The 6,290-nt window shown below is 43.2% G+C and overlaps 1 pseudogene; it reads right to left on the bottom strand.

Annotated features, from left to right (window-relative positions):
- Positions 1 to 1,080: 1,080 nt before the first annotated feature.
- Positions 1,081 to 1,833, bottom strand: LOC122492408 (annotated as a pseudogene).
- Positions 1,834 to 6,290: the final 4,457 nt, after the last annotated feature.

Here is a 6,290-nt window from a genome sequence, read left to right as displayed (position 1 = left end):
TTATAATTTCTTTCCTGCTAATCATAAAGATCAGAATAAGTGGAGGTGAATAGATGAATATTAAGATAAAAGGAATCAATATTATGATGTTGCAGTGGGCAGTGCAATGCACCACCTAGATCCTCTTTATGAGAAAATTTTCCATAAGTGCTAGAAGAAGTGCTATGGACAGCCTTCAGCTGCCATGCCCTTTAGAAACTGTCTCACCTGAAGAAAGTGGCCTTGCCCTGGGCTATGGTCCTTCCCTGGTCTCTCACACCCAATGGCTGATTGATGAGGGAAGAGGGCTATTTCAGCCCTCCCTGGGACAACGCTGACCAGCCATTCTGACTCCCGAGCTCCCAAAGAGGTTGCTGAGGCTGTCACTGGATCTGCAGCACTTTAACTTCTCCTCGTCTCCCTACTGTTTACTTGGCCTTTTTTTCACAAAGCTCTTCTTAATAAATATTGAGCATGCTAAAAGCAAGCAAACAAACAAACAAACAAACAAAAACAAAAACTGGTGATCAGAAGCACCTCCAAGGGCATTGGAGAATTCATAGAGGTAAATTCACAATTACAAAGGTAAGGAAAAACAACCTGAAGTGGAGAGAAAGGAGACACACATTGGGAGGTGATGAAAAAAGGGGATAAATTGGAAAAAAAATGAGATGACTTTGAAGCAAGAGTAGGGGTGAAACAAGAAGAATAGGGTTGGCTGAAGATGACAGAAGTGGAAGAAACAGCTCATGCACCACAAGCAAGGGACCTGAAAATCCGTCGTTGATTATGTGTGGTCTACTCTCCCTGCTAAATGTCCTTACCAGACTCTATCTATCTATCTATCTATCTATCTATCTATCTATCTATCTATATTTATCTATCTATCTATCTATCCATCCATCCACCCACCCATCCATGGCTGCTACCGATCAAGGCATTTAGCTAAACAAAATGAGACAAAAACTAACATAACAAAATCTGCAGCTGCCCATTGTCTACGAGGCAGAAGCTTCATCTCTGAGTGGTGGTATGTGTTCACAGCGTGTAGTGGAGAATCACTAGTGCCGAAGCCGGGTGGTGAGAGATTGTGGGAGCAGTTCATTCCTGGAACAGGCGTCTTCGGGCCTTGCGAGAAGGACCCGGAGGGCGCTGGGGAGGCGCGTGGGGGCCTGGACTCGGAGAGGGAGGTAGAGGCTGGAGTGGCGAGTTGGGGAAGGGCTCCAGAAGGTGGACGTCCAGGTTGAAGTAGCGGAAAGAAGAGCGTCTCTCTGGACAAGGAGTGGGGGCCCAAGACCGAGGCTCTGGTACCTGGCCCACAGGGTGGGGGTTGGCCACTCTTCCCGCGCAGGGGCGGAGCCCAGCGACGGAGCCGGCTGCAGGGTCCATCCGAGGGGGCAGGAACGCGGGGTCCGCGTCTTCCTCTTAGGCCTCTTCTTGGGGGGCCATCTGTGGGACAGATGCGCGGAAGAATCCTTGCTCGACGGCGACGTCGTGCCCGGGCGCGCCCAGGAAAGCGCCGGGTTCCAGGCCGACAAGCGAGTGGCCCTGCTCTCCTGAGCGCAGGAGGGCCTCGGGGACCAGCAGCAGGGTGAGCTCTCCGACAGACACTTGCAGGACCGACGTTGGCTCGGGCTCCAGCACCAGGTCGACGTCGTCCAGGGACATCTGCAGGGCACATCCCGTGGCCAGGACCACCACGGAGGTGAGGGCGCCGGCGGCCGGGGGCCCCTCCAGGCCTTCCAGGCCTGCAAGCTCCTCGGTTCGGCTGCGCTTGGCGGGGCCGGGTCCTCCGGACGGCGGCCCGGGACAGGCCGCAGGGTAGGCGCTGGGGCTGCGGGGCCGGCTGCCCATGACCTGGACGACGCTGCGGGTGGCGCTGCCGGGGCCTGGCAGAGGGCGTGAGGGGCTGGGTCCTGCACGCAGTGACAGGTCTCGACGACAGGTGAGGCTGCGGGGCGCGGCGGGGCGCGGTACGGCGCGACGCAGAGTGAGTGCCCGGGAGTTCTGGGGGCGCCTCCCGGGAGACCCTCGGTCCAGGTTCTGGTGGCGCAGAGTAGGCCCTCACACGTCAGGGTAAGCACTGAATTATTAATAGGAGAAGTCAGGTGACCGGCAGAGGAGGTTTCAATATAAGCCCCGCCTCCTGCCTAACGGGGAATTAGATTTAGTGACGTGCAGTAGCGGGAGGTTTTTAAGAAACTGTAGCGAGATACCCCTTGGATGTGCCTGTGGGTTCCACTGGCCTTTATCGCCTTTCTTTTGGGAGGTGGGGTGGGGTGAGGGGTGGAGAGCCAGAGCACAGGATCAAAAACTGCTTGTTTACTTTAAGAAGTAGTCCTTGCCTGGGGCGCCTGGGTGGCTCAGCGCGTTAAGCTTCCCACTTAGGTTCAGGTCATGACCTCGTGGTTCCTGGGTTGGAGCCCCGCATGGGGCTCTGTGCTGGCATTGAGGAGCCTGCTTGGAATTCTCTCTCTCTGCCACCCCCTGACTCGCACGTTCTCTCTTTCAAAATAAATAAATAAACTTTACAAAAAAAAAAAGTAGTCTGTGTCTAATGTCCTCTAAGATTTTACAGGAGATATGAAAAGCCTTTACTTCCTCATGGATCACTGTTTTCCTGCCCCACTCACATGGTCCTTGAAATTCTTCTCATTCGGGAGAGAAATTAGAAATCCTAATTTTCTGTGATAAAAAAAGCTTTAAAAAAATGATCAAGGCAAACTAACTGCAGTTTTGTTTTTCCTACCTGCAGTTTTGGTGGTTGTTGTTGTTGCAAGCCAGACTGTGGTAATTATTAATAACGGTAGCAAAATATATCCTAAGGTTAACTTTATATATTCAAACTTACTACCTGACTTGTATTATACTTGTTTAAAAAATTAGTTTATTCAGTCCTCACTAGTAAAACTCACAGGAAAGAAGGAATTTCAGAAAATGAAATAGTATTTTTTTCTGGATCTGTTTCCTCAGGCAAAGGAAACAAAATGGAAAAAGATGATTTCAACACATTAAATAGAAAAAGTCCCAAAACTCAATAATATCAAAGGTGGCAAAAACATCAACACACATTACACAGAAGATGTGGCATGAATGGCTGGTATATAGTACTGCTAAAGCCAATGTTCAAGAGTTTACTGCCTATGTTTCCTTTAGGAGTTTTATTGTTTCAGATCTTACATTTAGGTCTTTAATCTATTTTGAGTTTATTTTTGTGTGTGGTACAAGGAAATACTTTAGATTCATTCTTTTTTATGTAGTTGTCCAGTTTACCCAGCACTGTTTATTGAAGAGGCTGTCTTTTTGCCATTGAATATTCTTTCATCCTTTATAATAGATTAATTTATCATGTAAGTGTGGATTTCTTTCTGGGCTCTTAATTCTGTTCTATTGATATATGTGTCCTTTTTTGTGCCAGTACCATACTGTTTTGATTATTGTAGCTTTGTAGTATATTTTGAAACGTGGGGTTGTGATTCCTTAAGCTTTGTTTTTCTTTCTTACATTTGCTTTGGCTATTCAGGTTGTGTGTGTGTGTGTGTGTGTGTGTGTGTGTGTGTGTGTTGTGTGTGTGTGAGCTTCCATACAAATGTTAATTCTGTGAAATTTTGTAGTTCTGTGAAAAATACTATTGGCATTCTGATAGGCATTGTATTGAATCTGTAGATTTCTTTGAGTAGTATGGATATTTTGGCAATGTTAATTCGTCTAATCCATGAGGAATGTATCTTTGTTCTTTTCATTTGTATCTTTTCATTTGTTTGTGTCATCTTCAAGTTCTTTCATCAGTTTCTTATAGTTTTCAGGGTACAGGTCTTTCACCTGCTTGGTTAAGTTTACCCTTAGGTATTTAATTCTTAATTTCTTCTTCTGCTACTTTGTTATTAGTGTATAGATGTACAACTAATATGAGATTCCTATATCCTGCAACTTTACAGAACTCATTTGTCAGTTCTAACAGGTTTTTTTGTTTTTTTTTTGGTGGAGTTTTTAGCGTTTTGTTTTCCATATGGTATATTGTCATCTGCAAATAGTGACAATTTTACTTCTTCCTCATCATTTTGTATGCTTTTTATTTATTTATATTGTCTGATTGCAGTGGCTAGAACTTGTAGTACTATGTGAATAAAAGTTGTGAGAGTAGACATCCCCGTCTTCTTCCTGATCTTAGAAGAAAAGCTTTTAGCTTTTCACCACTGAGTATAATGTTAATTGTGGGTTCATCATAGATGGATTTTTATTATGTCAAGGCATGTTTCCTGTAAACCTACTATGTTGAGTTTTTATCATGAATAGAGGTTGAATTTTGTCAAATGCTTTTTCTGTCTCTGTTGAGATGATCATATGGTTTTTATCCTTCATTTTGTTAATGTAGTTTATCATATGGATTGATTTGTAGTTATTGAGTTATCATTGCATCCCTGAAATAAATCCCACTTAACCGTGGTGACTGAGGATTTTTGCATCTATGTTTATCAGAGATATTGGTCTATAACCAATTGTCCCAATACTTTTTAGTTGAAAAATTCTTTCCCCACTGAACTGCATCATTTCCTGCATTACATACTTTTTATGTGTGGGTCTGTCTTCAATTTTTCTTTCTTCCTTTTTTTTTTTTTAGTTTTTATGGATTTTTAACAGAGCCAACATTACATTTCTTTTGGAATATTGTTGTTTTGGTGGCAATATAGGACTCAGGAAAAAGAGCTGTTAATCTTCTGGGGCCTTCAGCTGAATGAACTATCCTACCTGTTGTTGTGGTTTGATTTTTCTATTCTGTTGCATTGATTTAATTGCCTAGCCTGAGGCAATTTCACACAATTAATACTTTTAATACTTACATTTGATACATTTAGTAAAATATAATAATTAACACAATGCTAATGAAATTGGTATGTTTTCATAATAAGGTTTTTGGGTCTAATCTTTGTTTATGCTCATTTAAAAATTTTAAAAAATGTTTATTTATTTGAGAGAGAGAGAGGGAGAGATCAGGGGAGGGGTAGAGAGAGAGGGAGACACAGAATCTGAAGCAGGCTCCAGGCTCTGAGCTGTCAATACAGAGCCTGGTGTGGGGCTCGAACTCACGAACTGCAAGACCATGACCTGAGCTGAAGTTGGATGCTTAACCTACTGAACCACCAAGGCGCCCCTGTTTATGCTTATTTTTGAAAGATAGTTTCATTAAATGAAAAATCCCAGGTCAAAACAAATGTTTTCTAGCAGCACTTTACTGCTGTTATTTACTGGCTTCCATTGTTGGTTTTGAGTTGTCTGATTGATTGCCTTTTCATTGTAGTTGTCTTTTCTTTCTGTGTACAAAAAGTACTCTCTTTGAATTTTTGGGCTTACAAGAATCCACCTAAATATGTAATTTTTAAACATATCAATCTTGAAAGTTATTGTGCTTTCTGAATGAGGACACCATACCGTAGCCAGAACTATGTATATTATTGGAAATGTTTCTTTTTCTCCGTCTTCAGTGCTGAAAGTCTTGCTACTGCTATCTGCCTTAGGGTCATGAAGAATAATCTCATTTTACTTTTGTTCATGGTAGGATCTGTTCATCCCTCATATCCCAGATTTAAATCCTCAAACACCCAGTACATGGTATTTTCTACCTTCCATTCTTCTACATCTCCTACACTTTTTCTTCATTTTGCCTTCTGGAGTCCATAGTCAATCACAGTGAAAAGTCTTCAACTCCCCTGATATTACCTTTAACTTTCTACTATAACTGAAGTCTTCTGAGTACCGTGCTTTCCCTGGAGGCTTCTGAAGTGGAACCTGTTTTTCTCCCACACCCTTAGTACTGATGACTAGACGTCTGATACATGTTCTTCTTGCTCCTCATTGATGCTCCCCAAACATTTATTCATCCTTCCTGAATTTCATGTCATCAGAGTGTAGCCAGCGTCTAATCTGTGTTGGTGCAGTCCTCTACCCTCCCAACTCCCCTCTACCTCCCAACAGGGCTCCTCTCCTTCCTCCTTAAATGGTATTTACTCTTGGCTTTCTGTCACTCTCTCCCATTTTGATGCTTTCATAATTCCTGGCAATTTCAAAATATACTTAGGTGGTCCTTCCAGAATACTGGTATGTCTCCATCCTGTTCAACTCTCATGCAATCCAGACTCCCCTATCTCACTTCCTAGTCAGCATCTCTACCTGGATATGTAAGAGGCACTTCAAATGACACATGTTCAAAACTAAATGTATCTCAGTTTTTCTATACCTGTTCCCTCAGGGTCTTTCCAAATCTTAGAGAATAACACTTCCATCCTTTTTGTACTCAGGCCCCAAACTCTCGA

The sequence above is a fragment of the Prionailurus bengalensis genome, chromosome C2, assembly GCF_016509475.1.
Source record: "Prionailurus bengalensis isolate Pbe53 chromosome C2, Fcat_Pben_1.1_paternal_pri, whole genome shotgun sequence".
Lineage (NCBI taxonomy): Eukaryota > Metazoa > Chordata > Mammalia > Carnivora > Felidae > Prionailurus > Prionailurus bengalensis.
The sequence above is the reverse complement of the archived record's forward strand: the minus strand, read 5'-3'. Positions and strand labels throughout refer to the sequence as shown.